General features: G+C 35.1%; 1 long non-coding RNA gene across 1 annotated transcript in view; it reads left to right on the top strand.

The window, feature by feature from the left end:
* The window catches only part of LOC107563885 (uncharacterized), a 13540-nt gene extending 1063 nt beyond the window's left edge, over positions 1-12477 (top strand). Inside the window, exon 3 of the long non-coding RNA XR_001606154.1 lies at positions 12333-12477. This is a non-coding gene — a long non-coding RNA (uncharacterized lncRNA). The remainder of the gene's footprint in view (positions 1-12332) is intronic.
* The last annotated feature ends 2534 nt before the right edge of the window (positions 12478-15011 follow it).

Raw genomic sequence — 15011 nt, 5'->3', positions numbered from 1 at the left:
TTTTTTTTTTTAATCACAATATAGTCCGTTTTTACTGGGAAGTCAACAAGAAGTGCTCTCTATATATTCATATATAATAAAAGATATATACACAGATAACACACACATATATATATAGAGAGTAGTCAACTTAAAACCAAAATGTGTTCTTGTCTTAGGAAAACTTTGATGCACATTTTTTATCCACTTCAAATGTTGACTACTGTATATATATATATATATATATATGTGTGTGTGTGTGTGTGTGTGTGTGTGTAACCAAATACAATAAATAAATATTTATATTTATAGAAATCATAGATATAAATCACTTTGTATAACAAGTAACTTTGTGTTATAATAAATACAATAAATATATTTATAATATATTTTAATACATGTATACACACACAGATATGTATACATCTATATACACTACCAGTCAAAAGTTTTTGAACAGTACAATTTTTACTGTTTTTTGAAGAAGTCTCTTCTGTTCACCAAGCCTGCATTTATTTGATCCAAAGTACAGCAAAAACAGTAAAATTGTGAAATATTTGTACTATTTAAAATAACTGTTTTCTATTTGAATATATTTTAAAATTTAATTCATATATATATACAGTATATACACAGACACACACATATGCTGAGCAACATACATATATATATATTAAAGGTCATATTCTCGATTGTGATGTTGCTGAGCATCAACTAAACCAACTCAACCTGAATTATATCTCAGAAGTTCTTCTTCACTTACACTAGTTTTGCTCTGTATGTTCACATTACTCCACGTTATCCTTCCCTTTATGTGCTTGTTTTTCTTTCCGTTTTTTAAAATATGAATATATCTCCCCCACGCGCGCTCGTTTATCTTAATTTAGGACCCGTGCTTTGTTTAGTTGAGTAAATCGAGCATCAATTCCTCCTACAGCGAAAGGGAAATGCGTCCTCCATCTGCACGTTAATCATTTCTGTGGATCACAGGCGTCTCTGTTTCCCGTTCCCTCACACACTGGCGTTTATTTCCCCTTCTGTTGTTATTGACCCCCTGGGTAACAGCTTAAGGCTAGAAGGAAGACAGCTGTGGCTACTGGGCATGCGCACATGAATACAGCGTAAGTTTTGTCACACTGTACAACAATAATTACTGTTTTTGCATTATTGTAAGGGGTAGGTTTAGGGCTGGGGTAGGTGTAGACATTAATAAAACACAGTCTACTAGGTAGAAAATTTAATTTCATTGTAACACCGTCGCTCTGAATGGAGACGGATGATGCACTGCTGGTAAACGCATGCTTATAATGAAACCACGAGAGCGAACTCTCTGCGGCTTTCGCTTCGTGTCTCAGATTAGCGTTGTTTGTGACTCGCCGGTCCCGCGTGGGTCATTTCCAGCAGATGCTGCCTGTTTCTGGATGCTTTCGCAATGAGACACGCAGCGCACGTCGCAAGCCATCGATCCCATAGAAAGAGCATTTCTGCCCTCGCTCTGGCCTTTGATTAAAATCAAATGGCTTTTCTTCCAGACTTTTCTGTTCACAGCGTAAGTTTTGTCACACTGTACAACAATAATTACTGTTTTTGCATTATTGTAAGGGGTAGGTTTAGGGCTGGGGTAGGTGTAGACATTAATAAAACACAGTCTACTAGGTAGAAAATTTAATTTCATTGTAACACCGTCGCTCTGAATGGAGACGGATGATGCACTGCTGGTAAACGCATGCTTATAATGAAACCACGAGAGCGAACTCTCTGCGGCTTTCGCTTCGTGTCTCAGATTAGCGTTGTTTGTGACTCGCCCGTCCCGCGTGGGTCATTTCCAGCAGATGCTGCCTGTTTCTGGATGCTTTCGCAATGAGACACGCAGCGCACGTCGCAAGCCATCGATCCCATAGAAAGAGCATTTCTGCCCTCGCTCTGGCCTTTGATTAAAATCAAATGGCTTTTCTTCCAGACTTTTCTGTTTGTTTTCTCCTGGAGGATACCAGAGGGAATCAAGGGGATGAGTTTATGGCTTTTTTTCCACATAGATGTTGGAATCGTATTTAACAATTTTCTCAAAACACCAGGGTGTTCGAGACCCCAAGTGAAAGGTCTTAGAAAGTTCATGCGCTAATGTTAATGTTAAAAAAGAGGTTGTGTTATATTTGTATATCATACGGCCTCCGGTGCTTTTATGAAACGGTAGTAGATGATAAAAAATTAAGAACACAATTCTCATTTTTTGTTTGGAGAAAAAAAAATCATTAAAAAGTTTAACTACTTTGCTTACCTAGAGAAGCAAAGTTCGTCAACAAACTCAATGTTTTGAAAGCCTTGTTAGAAATAGGTTTAAAAAGTCTTTAGTTTAAAGGTTTAAGATGATAGACAGACAGACAGACAGACAGACAGACAGATAGACAGATAGACAGATAGATAGATAGATAGATAGATAGATAGATAGATAGATAGATAGGGTCAATTGTGAGTCATTGTATAATTCACACACTGCTATTATCAGTGTTTTAGTTTGTCAAGCTGTTTTGATTCACAATGACACTGAAAGTCAAACGTATCGATGAGTTAAACGTCACAAAAGAGTGATTTGAAAATGTCCTGCAGCTGGTTTGGACAGAAGCGCTGTGTTTTGTGGTCAGCGATGGGCTCTATTTTGTGTGGGGATTGAGGAGGCGTCTGTGACTGTAATTTTGACGACATGACGTCTGTGCTGTTTGTCTAGTAAACTGTCTGTTGGAAAACAGGCTGATTTTTGATGCCTGCTGGGCAGCCAGAAGCCGAGGCAGTCAAATGAACTAATAAAGGAGCAGAAGCACAGAATAAATGAGGTACTGCTGTTGATCCTGAATGCTGGAGCAGGTTTCCAAATGAAAGCGCGCTGGTTTGATGTTCACCTGGAGGCCTGATGTTATTTTTATTCTGCTCAAGTTTCAATCAGTGTGGTTATGAATCAAACGTCATGAAGATGCAGTGAACAACAGACGAACACAAAACACACTAGACATTAGCAAAAGATACTCTAATGAACTTTAAAATACTTAGTAGAGTTTTTTTTAAATTAGATGCCAGGTAACAAATATCTTTTTGTGTTTACTTTAGAGATAAAAAAATCTCTTTTGCTCATCAAGGCTGCATTTATTTGATAAAAAATACAGTAAAAATTGTGAAATATTATTAGAATTTAAAACAGCAGTTTTCTATGTGAATATCTGTTAAAGTGTAATGTATTTCTGTGATGCGCAGCTGTATTTTCAGCATCATTACTCCAGTCTTCAGTGTCACATGATCTTCAGAAATCAGTATAATATGCTGATTTGCTGCTCAAGAAACATTTCTGATTATTATCAATGTTGAAAACAGTTGTGCTACACAATATTTTTTGTAGAAACCGTCATACATTTTACCTTTCAGGATTCACAGATGAATAGAAAGTTCAAAAGAGCAGCATCTATTAGATATAGAAATTTTTACTGTCACTTTTCATCAATTAAATGTGTCCTTTGCAGAATAAAAAAAAAAGTTATTTAAAAAAAATCTTTGCAGTTTAAGTCTCTCTTGTTTTGTGAGAAACAGACGTTCACTTGCATCAGAGTTTCAGCGTTGAGGAAAATATTACAGCATAAACAAACATGGATAAACAAAATCATCAAAGTGAGTCAAGAGCGAGAAACAATTATGAACACAAAAGACAAAAGGAAAGATGAAGAAACAGCTCTTTCGTGAAAGTTGAAGGTTGTATCAAAGGGAATAAAAGAAACAAACAAACCAACATGACAGAAAATTAACTTAAGTTTTTTCTGAGCTAAATCAAACTCACAACAAAACTAAAGCTACAGTTAAAGCAATAGTTCACCCAAAAATGAAAATTTACTGAAACTTTACACATCCTCAGGCCATCCAAGATATAGATGAATTTGTTTCTTCATCAGATTTGGAGAAATGTAGCATTGCATCAGTGTCTCAGCAATGGATGCTCTGCAGTGAATGGGTGCCGTCAGAATGAGAGTCCAAACAGCTGATAAAAACATCACAATAATCCACAAGTAATCACTGGAGGAAGCGTTATGATGGATTATGGGCTTGTTATAAATGTCTTAATGCTGGATTAGTTTAAGCTTTTGTCTTCTCCAGATGTTAACTGATGGACTGGAGTGCTGTGGATTATTGTGATGTTTTTATCAGCTGTTTGGACTCTTATTCTGACGGCACCCATTCACATCCATTCACTGCAGAGCATCCATAGCAGACATTTCTCCAAATCTGATGAAGAAACAAACTCATCCTAATCTTGAACGGCCTGAGGGTGAGCACATTTTAATTTTTGGATGAACTATTCCTTTAATAAAGAGCAAACAAAACCAAACAAATGAGTTACTATGTTGTCAATGTTGGAGAAATAGTACTTGCATAGTGTGATTTAGTCAATTAAATAATATAAATGTTTCTCTAAATAGTCAAAATACTAAGTTACACGTTGATTGGTTAGTTTTATGTGCCCTTCTTTTGTAGCGTTTTGTACAGAAACTGCTACGCTATATAGTTCTTATGAACCTCAAATGAACTAGAATCCTCCGTTATATAATTGCCCATCAATAAACATTATAATCAGTTTCATATCACACGACACGAGACGCTCAGGGTTTCCTCAGATAACCGAGACGCTTGAGTCTTCACAAGCCCAGAGAGATGCAAGCCGAACGCTTTTATACGACTCCTCTGGAGCCACGAGAGCAACTCACGAGCGCTCAAAGAGAATCACACTCTCTGAAATAAAAGAGCTGCTGTGTGCGTGCATGTGTGTGTGTTTGGGGCTTCTGGGATACGACTGAACATGAAAATGCTTTCACTCGGCTGCTCTCTTGTCCTCTTCTCTGGCTTTTTACGAATTCTCTCAAGACCATCTGACAAACTAGCAGAGCAGAGACCGACACAGTCAGGATACGGATGATGATTCGAGGGAGAACTTACAGAAAACCCAAAGAATTAAAGGAGGATGCGCAAAATGATGCACGGAAAGAAAGTGCACGCAATTAGCATGCATGCTAAGTGTCGCTGCACTTCAATGATGTCATGAAGTCCTTGCAGAAGATGCATTATTCACACAATCGCTCTCATGCAATCACGTGCTAGATGCATTATTCACAATGCACAATTGCACATGTATGCAAACACAAACAAATCACAAGTGCGGATTATTAAAACATGCAATATGCATATTTCACAATGCACACAGAACCCATGCATATGCACATAACGACAAACAAATCACAAGTGCACATTAGAAAAACACACTATATGCATAATTCACTATACATAACGACAAACAAATCACAAGTACATGTGCACAAACATGCTACATGCATCATGCAGAACATACACAATCACAAACAAATCACACACTTGCATGTACATGCAAACGCAGCTATAAGTGCACATACAGTATATGTGCATTATTCATACACATTATCTGCACTACACAAACACAGCCCATGCACTGCAGTCATACATGTACTTTCTCAGAGTTCAGGACCGTCCGTGGGTCATCAATGGGTGAACGGACTCCAGTTTGCTGCTGTCAGGAGGAACCAGATGCGTTTTAATGATCTGCAATTAAGAGCATCAAATACATGCAAATAAACACAGATGGACTTTGTCTTAGCTGCATGAAGTCTGGTTACCACTACAGATTATTCTGACTTAGAACAGCCCACTTAGACAGGAAGAGACCGTTTATATATATATATATATAATTAAGAATGAAATATATATATATTATACAACTCTCATTTCATCCCTGCTGCAGTGCTCCGTTTGTTTCGGCTCGTTGTTCGCTGAGGTCTTTCTTTTTTTAACGCCCCAAGCGAGAAATGAAGCCATTGTCTGCCGGTAAATACGAGCGAGTTTAAATTTCACATCTTGTTACGTTTTCGCTTTGATGTCGTATTTGCGGAGATTGGATTGTAATGTTGCATGAAGTCATTGTGTTCGGAGTGACTGTGTGAGCGGATCCGGCGCTGGAACGACATCCCCCTGGAGACAAACACAGAAACACACACACACACACACACACGCAGACAGAGCTTCCACATGTCACACATACTGTACACTGCTACAGTAATCAGAGCTGGGAGTAACTGATTACATATTATCTGGACTACAATTTTCATTATGCAATCTGTAATCAGTAATGGACTACAATTTGTGAGTAATCTACAATGAGAAATTCATTTTATGAATCAAGGACGTTTCTTGAGCAGCAGATCAGCATATTATACTGATTTCTGAAGATCATGTGACACTGAAGACTGGAGTAATGATGCTGAAAATACAGCTACGCATCATGGCAATAAATTACACTTTACAGTATATTCACAGAGAAAACAGCTTTTGTTCATTTTAATAATATTTCACAATTTTTACTGTATTTTTGATTAAATAAATGCGCAGCCCTGGTGAGCAGAAGAGACGTCTTTCAAAAATATTACAAAAAATGGTTACAATGGAAAACTTTAGGCCAAATACCATTAACTTTACTACTGTTAAACTATAGTAATTGTAAAGTGTTTTTGATGACTGATAATTAATACCAACAGTAACTGTAGCATTTTAGTGGAAACTACTGTTGCCATGGTAAACGGTCATGAGGGTTTACCCACAATGCACTGCTGGTGTTGGTGCACGTGGGCTGCTTTCACCTGTATATTCACACGCTGCTACAGTGGCCAGGATTTCACGACTTATTTAGACACACACACACACACACACACACACACACACAGAGTTAATTAGTGGCGCTTAATTAAGGCCTCGTTACATGTAAATGGCGCGTCTCAGAGGACGCCGTCGCGCATTTGTGCGTCTCTGTGTGTTTGAAGAGGAAGCACGCCTTTGCTTGCAGCTGTTGTTTAATCTTGCAACGTTTTTTCTCTTTTTTTGTGCTTGTATTTTACAAACTCCTGCCGCTGTTATGTAACTGCTCAGCTGTGCGATCGCATTCGATCGTATGTCAGATGTAGAAACATGTTGGTGGATGCGATGGTGGATCTTGCAATGCTGTAGATATATATATACGTGAGAATGATAAAGAAACATGGCATACTATGAAACTGGACGGTAAAGCTTGTTGTTGGCTTGAGAAAGCCTAGCCAGACTGTGTGAAGTAGATTCAAAAGCCTGAAGCCTTTGAGAGTTTAAAGACATGCGATCTGTAAGACAGATTTTATATCTTGCAATTCTGTTTATATCTCACATTTCTGACCCTGAACTGCAAGACAAACTCAGAATTGCGAGGACATTTTTTTAAAGTTCGACTCACAATTCTGACTTTTTCCACTCAGTTCTGACCTTTGTCTCGCAATTTTTATATCTCACAAGTCTGACCCTTTTCTCACAGGTCTGACTATTTTTACTGAATTCTGACATTTGTCTTGCAATTTTTATATCTTGCATTTCTGTTTATATCTCACAATTCTATTTTCTCACATTTCTCAGAATTCGCAATTCACAGATAAAGGTCACAATTCTGAGTTCTGACTATTTTCATACAATTCTGTTTACATCTTGTAATTCTACATTTATATTTCTAAATTCTATTTTCTTTCAACTCTGAGTTTAAATCTCGCAAATCTGACTTTATCCACTCAATTCTGACCTTTGTCTCGCAATTTTTACATTTCACAATTCTGACCCTTTTCTCACAGGTCTGACTATTTTTACTAAATTCTGACATTTAAAATTTAAAATAAAATTTAAAATGTCAGAATTCAGTAAAAATAGTTCAATTTAAATGTAATCTGTCTTGCAATTTTTATATCTCGCATTTCTGTTTATATCTCACAATTCTATTTTCTCGCATTTCTCAGAATTCACAATTCACAGATAAAGGTCACAATTCTGAGTTTATATCTCGCAATTCTGACCTTTTTCTCATACATTTTTATACCTCGTAATTCTGACACTTTTCCTCACAATTCTGTTTAGTTATTGCGATTCTATTTTCTCGCAATTCTCAGAATTTGCAATTCACAGATAAATGTCAGAATGCATTTCACAATTCTATTTTCTCAATCCTCAATTTATATCTTGCAATTCTGAACTTTTTTCTTGCAAATCTGTTTATAACTGAATTTATATCTCAGAATTCTGACAATTTCCTTGCAATTCTCACTATTTTGACTAATTTCTTGCAATTCTGTTTACATCTTGTAATTCTAAATTTATATTTCTAAATTATTGCAATTTTTATATCTCGCATTTCTGTTTATATCTCACAATTCTATTTTCTCGCATTTCTCAGAATTCACAATTCACAGATAAAGGTCACAATTCTGAGTTTATATCTCGCAATTCTGACCTTTTTCTCATACATTTTTATACCTCGTAATTCTGACACTTTTCCTCACAATTCTGTTTAGTTATTGCGATTCTATTTTCTCGCAATTCTCAGAATTTGCAATTCACAGATAAATGTCAGAATGCATTTCACAATTCTATTTTCTCAATCCTCAATTTATATTTGCAATTCTGAACTTTTTTCTTGCAAATCTGTTTATAACTGAATTTATATCTCAGAATTCTGACAATTTCCTTGCAATTCTCACTATTTTGACTAATTTCTTGCAATTCTGTTTACATCTTGTAATTCTAAATTTATATTTCTAAATTCTATTTTCTTGCAACTCTGAGTTTAAATCTCGCAATTCAGACTTTTTTCACTCAATTCTGACCTTTGTCTTGCAATTTTAATATCTCGTATTTCTGACTTCTTTCTCCTAAATCTGTTTGCATCTTGCAATTCTGACTATTTTCTCACAATTCTGTTTACATCTTGCGATTCTGAATTTATATTTTGAAATTCTATTTTCTCACAACTCTGACTTTTTATCTCACAATTCATAGTTCATATCGCGCAATTTCTCATAATTCTGAGTATATATTTCGCAATTCTGAGAAAAAGTCAGAATTGGGAGATAAAAAGTTGCAACTGACTTTTTAATTTTTTTATCCCGTGGCAGAAACAAGCTTCCACAGGCACAAATTGTAATCATTTTCACGAGGTCGTTAACAGTAAATGCTTTAAATGAAATCATTACAAACAGCGTGTTATCTAGCGAGTATATTTAGCATCATCTATTCTCTTATAAATAGCACAATAAAAACACAAGCATCCCACACTGATTCAGCACTTCAACTCCAGCTCTATCCTTCTTTCTCTTTCTTTTCTTCTTTCCAGCAGCGAGCGGGCAGACGGCTTTTCAATTTCAAAGCCAGTCTGTTCTGTCGACTGCAAACTCTCCTGCCACAAAGAACAAGAGTGATTTCAGCATTCTGCAGCAAACAGACGCGGCTGTAAAAAAAAGACCTGCTCATCTATTTTCTGCTCATCTCCGGCGGTGTGAGAGCAGCAGAATAGAGGAGTGTGGCGTGGCTTTACAACGAGGGGAAACTGTGGACAAACTTTGAGCTGCTGGCTAAAACTGTCCAGTTACAGTCAGACTCACATTCATGTTCCTGAAAGTTCAGGTTGCAGGAGATCACAACCAAATGTCAAACCTTTAAGATGATAAATGTGAGCAGGTTCGGCGTGTTGTCTGCAGCGGCTCTCAGATATGAGACTTCAGTAATGAATTGATATACTTCTCTATATACTTGTGATCTGAATACCTGAGAACGCTTCCTGAAAATCTAAGAAAAAAAGTCATTACCTCATGTGCACATTTCTAATTATATTTATATTATAAATATTGTATTAATAATGTTAAATAATAAATTAATCAAGTGATTACTATATCATGATATTACCACTTTATATTACATTATTATAATATTACATTTTAATATATAACATCATTATACATAATATAATATTAACAATAAATAGTATTACATTATAAAATAGTTTATTAAAATATTATTTATATAACTATTCTTTGTTTATTAAGTATATATTATATTTTTTCTTAATAGATTAAAAAAATCATACATATATTACCTCTTAATGTTCACTTGATATGTGCAAATGTATAATTATATTTTTACTATAAACATATAAAAATATGACAAATAATATTAAATAAATCATATTGTATTTAAAAAAAAATTTTTTTTTAAATGTAATCTGTATGGCATGATGCATATATTTATATTGCATATAATAAAATGATATATGCATGCATTTAAGAAGCTATTATCACCTGCATCTGTCATTAATCCACGACTGTCATTGATTTGACTTTATTAAATGCACAAACTGATAATGACTTTAAGCTATTCTACAGGACTAGCTTCCCGATTCAGTGAAAAACCAGCCAGACTTTCTCTCATTCGTTGTTTAACCAGATTCCATCTCTGATATTAATCAACGTCACCAAACACAAGAACAGTCAGAAGATGTGGGTCACCTTTAAGCAATATCAGAACAAAGCTCCCAGAAACCCACTTAAGCTCCTGGCGGTCACCTGACCCGGCGAGGTCGCGCTGTGATTGGCCGCCGGTGAAGAGTGATTTTCACAACGATCTGAGATCAGCTTTAGTCAGAGCAGAGGCTCGTCTCTCCTGTGAGTGTTTAATCGTTGAGCAAATCTCTCTCCACCAGCGTCTGAGTAATAATGGCTTTAATGTCGCCCACCGTCTAATTTAATATCATTCCACTCATTATGTCTGAATCGCAAACGCCATTTGTCTGAAGACGGGATTGGACTGAGACCAAACAGTCTGTGTGTGAATGAAAACACGATCATATTTCACCCCACAATCATAAGAAACAAAAGAAGAACGATTCTGCATAAAATAAATGAAAAGTCTATTTTTGGGAGCATTGTTGTTTTTTCCTGCATTCTCCACCAAAGCTCTCATTACTGTGTCTGGGAGGATGTTTTGCTTCTGAATTATTTTGTAATTTTCATTATTCTCACTGATAATTCTCATTAGATTCTCATCACTGTAATACAATCATGTCTTAATATATTACAGTTAAAATTACTGTATTTTTTATTAAAACGAGCACAACAAATGCTACCATAACGAATACATTCTTTAGTTTTAAAAATATACATATAAAATATAAATCATTTATATAATTCTAATACATGTGTATAATTATCAGAAATCATATAGTCTATTAAAAATAGAAAATGAAATATTTAAAAAAATCATTAAAATATATATAAAAACCTATTAAGAAAATATATGAAAGAAAAAATATTAATTTTTAATTAATAATTTAAATAAAATATATATTTTAATTTTTTTAATTGATGATATATGCACATTTATAACTATACTCAAAATAATATTTCATGCATATATATATATATATATATATTATAAAATTGTTTATGAAAATATTATTCATATAACATTAACATTCTTAAAACAACTGTTAAAACATTTATCTATCTCATTTTTGGGGTGAAATGTGACCCAGATATTTCATCTTTCTCTGATGCAGTCTGTTATTGAACAAACCCTGTTATGTGAGAGGCACACAGATTTTTTGAATGTGTGTTTATCATTGAATATCAATCATGTCCCATCATGCCGAGCTCTTCTGTCATCATGACACCCAGAAACATCAACATAATCTGAGATATTGAGATCACAGGAAATGAACATGAAATATGAAGCGTTTGTGATGCAAACTAAACATCCAGAGACAAACGGAGAATATACAACCTGAATTCACTGCTGTAACTGATGGAGAAGATTCCTGAAAAACACAAACAGACCCAAATAAGTCACTAGTTCTCATCCAGTAAGGGTATAAAGCTGTAAGACTTCATGAGAAATGTTGGAGATCATATTGGGACTTCATTCAAGTGAATGGGTGCCGTCAGAATGAGAGTCCAAACAGCTGATAAAAACATCACAATAATCCACAGCACTCCAGTCCATCAGTTAACATCTGGAGAAGACAAAAGCTGAAACTAATATACAAGTTCATAATCCATAATAACACTTCCTCCAGGTGAAAAAAGTGGTCTGAATCAGGAGAGAAATCTGCACAGATCAAAATAGCTCTAAACAAATATGTGGCTGGATTTTGATGTGAGAGATAACAGGAGATGCACTTTTTCACTGGAGGAAGTGTTTGTTATTGATTATGAACTTGTATTTTAGTTAAAAACATCTTTAAAAAAGTGTTAACTGATGGACTGGAGTGGTGTGGATTACTTGTGGATTATTGTGATGTTTTTATCAGCTCTTGGTCTGAATCTGTGTAATGCTGCTGCTGCCTTCATCACGTCAAGAACAGGTTGCTTTACGATGCCTTAAAATGCTGTTCACGTAGTCAGCCGAGGGTTTGGAGCAGAGATAATGAACCGTGTGTGTGTGTGTGTGTGTGTGTTCAGACATCGACGAGTGCTCGGAGGGTTTGGTTCAGTGTAACACACATGCCACCTGCGTGAATTTACCTGGCTGGTATCACTGCGAGTGTCGTGATGGTTACCACGACAACGAGGTGTTCACTGCCAACGGAGAGTCCTGTAAAGGTACAGCCACACACACACACACACACTCAGACACTCACACACACACACACACATGCAGACACTCACTCACTCACTCACTCACTCACACACACACTCATTCACTCACTCACACACTCACACACTCACTCACTCATTCACTCACTCATTCACTCACTCACTCACTCACTCATACACTCACTCACTCACACACCCACTCACTCACACACACACTCATTCACTCACTCACACACTCACACACTCACTCACTCATTCACTCACTCATTCACTCACTCACTCACTCATTCGCTCACTCACTCACTCACTCGCTCACTCACTCTCTCACTCACACACTCACTCACACACTCACACACACTTACACACACACACACTCAGACACACTCACACACACACACACACACTCACTCACTCACTCACTCACTCATTCACTCACTCATTCACTCACTCATTCACTCACTCATTCACTCACTCATTCACTCACTCATTCACTCACTCATTCACTCACTCATTCACTCACTCATTCACTCACTCATTCACTCACTCATTCACTCACTCATTCACTCACTCATTCACTCACTCATTCACTCACTCATTCACTCACTCATTCACTCACTCATTCACTCACTCATTCACTCACTCATTCACTCACTCATTCACTCACTCATTCACTCACTCATTCACTCACTCATTCACTCACTCATTCACTCACTCATTCACTCACTCATTCACTCACTCATTCACTCACTCATTCACTCACTCATTCACTCACTCATTCACTCACTCATTCACTCACTCATTCACTCACTCATTCACTCACTCATTCACTCACTCATTCACTCACTCATTCACTCACTCATTCACTCACTCATTCACTCACTCATTCACTCACTCATTCACTCACTCATTCACTCACTCATTCACTCACTCATTCACTCACTCATTCACTCACTCATTCACTCACTCATTCACTCACTCATTCACTCACTCATTCACTCACTCATTCACTCACTCATTCACTCACTCATTCACTCACTCATTCACTCACTCATTCACTCACTCATTCACTCACTCATTCACTCACTCATTCACTCACTCATTCACTCACTCATTCACTCACTCATTCACTCACTCATTCACTCACTCATTCACTCACTCATTCACTCACTCATTCACTCACTCATTCACTCACTCACTCACTCACACACTCACTCGCTCATTCACCCACTCAGTCACTCACTCACTCACTCATTCGCTCACTCACTCACTCGCTCACTCACTCTCTCACTCACTCACACACTCACACACACACACACACACACAGACACTCAAACACACACACATGCAGACACTCACTCACTCACACACACACACACACACACACACAAAAATACATGTATTTTATTTCAGCTAGCTTCCAAGGCAACATTTCTCATTTTTGTTTATTTTTTGCTGAATTGCTACAATAACTAAAACTAAAGTAATGAATAGAAATAAAAATTGTATACATATAAAAAATAAAAAAACTGATAATTTTTAAAAATAAAAATAACTAATAAAAATGACAAAAACAACAAAAATACTACAAATTTTAACTAAAATTTATGTGAAAACTATACAAATTAAATATAATTCAAAATATCAACAAAAATTATAAGTATATCAATGCCATCAGGGTTATTATCGTTAACTAAAAGTCTCCGTTTCATTTAGTTTGTTTTGAAGTAATAAAATACCTAAAACTAACTAAACTGAAAATAAGAAATAACAATTAATAAAAACTACATAGAAACAAAAAACTAATAAAAATGACAGAAACTCACAACAAAACTATGAAAATTAAATAAAAAATAAAGTGAAAACCAAAATATATAAAAATAAAATCTAATTCAAAATATTAACAAAAACTATAATAATATATCAATAATATATCACCAGGGTTATTTTCTTTAACTAAAACTAAAAGCAAGCTAAATAAATACAGAAATAAATAAATACATACATACAGGACATATTTAAAAAAAATAAATAAAGACAGACAGACAGACAAATACAAAAGTACAACAAAATTACTAAAAATTACAATGAAAAGAGAAAATATATATTAAAAAAATGGATTCAAAATATCAACAAATCTATAATAGTAGATCAATTAAATATGATCAGGGTTATTATCATTAACTAAAACTAAAACTAAAACAAACAAACTAAAAAAATGTCACATTAACTGAAATAAAATGTAATTATTTTATTATTTTATTTCAGCTGGTTGCCAAGGCATTTCTCATTTTTGATTACTTTACGATCAAGTACTAAAATGAACTAAAACTGAAATAAAAATAATAATATATACAGACATATACAATAAATAAATAAAAGAAAGAAAGAAAAAAATTGACAAATTAAAATTAAAATAAAAACAGAAAATATTTATAATTTTTGATTACGATCAAGTACTAAAATAAACTACAACTGAAATAAAAATAATAATAATAAAACTATATAGACATATAAAATAAATAAATAAATAAATAAATAAATAAA

Source organism: Sinocyclocheilus grahami, unplaced genomic scaffold (genome assembly GCF_001515645.1).
Source record: "Sinocyclocheilus grahami isolate Dianchi unplaced genomic scaffold, SAMN03320097.WGS_v1.1 scaffold895.1, whole genome shotgun sequence".
Taxonomy (NCBI): Eukaryota; Metazoa; Chordata; class Actinopteri; order Cypriniformes; family Cyprinidae; genus Sinocyclocheilus; species Sinocyclocheilus grahami.
Note: the sequence above shows the minus strand (reverse complement) of the source record. Positions and strands in the feature narration are given on the sequence as shown.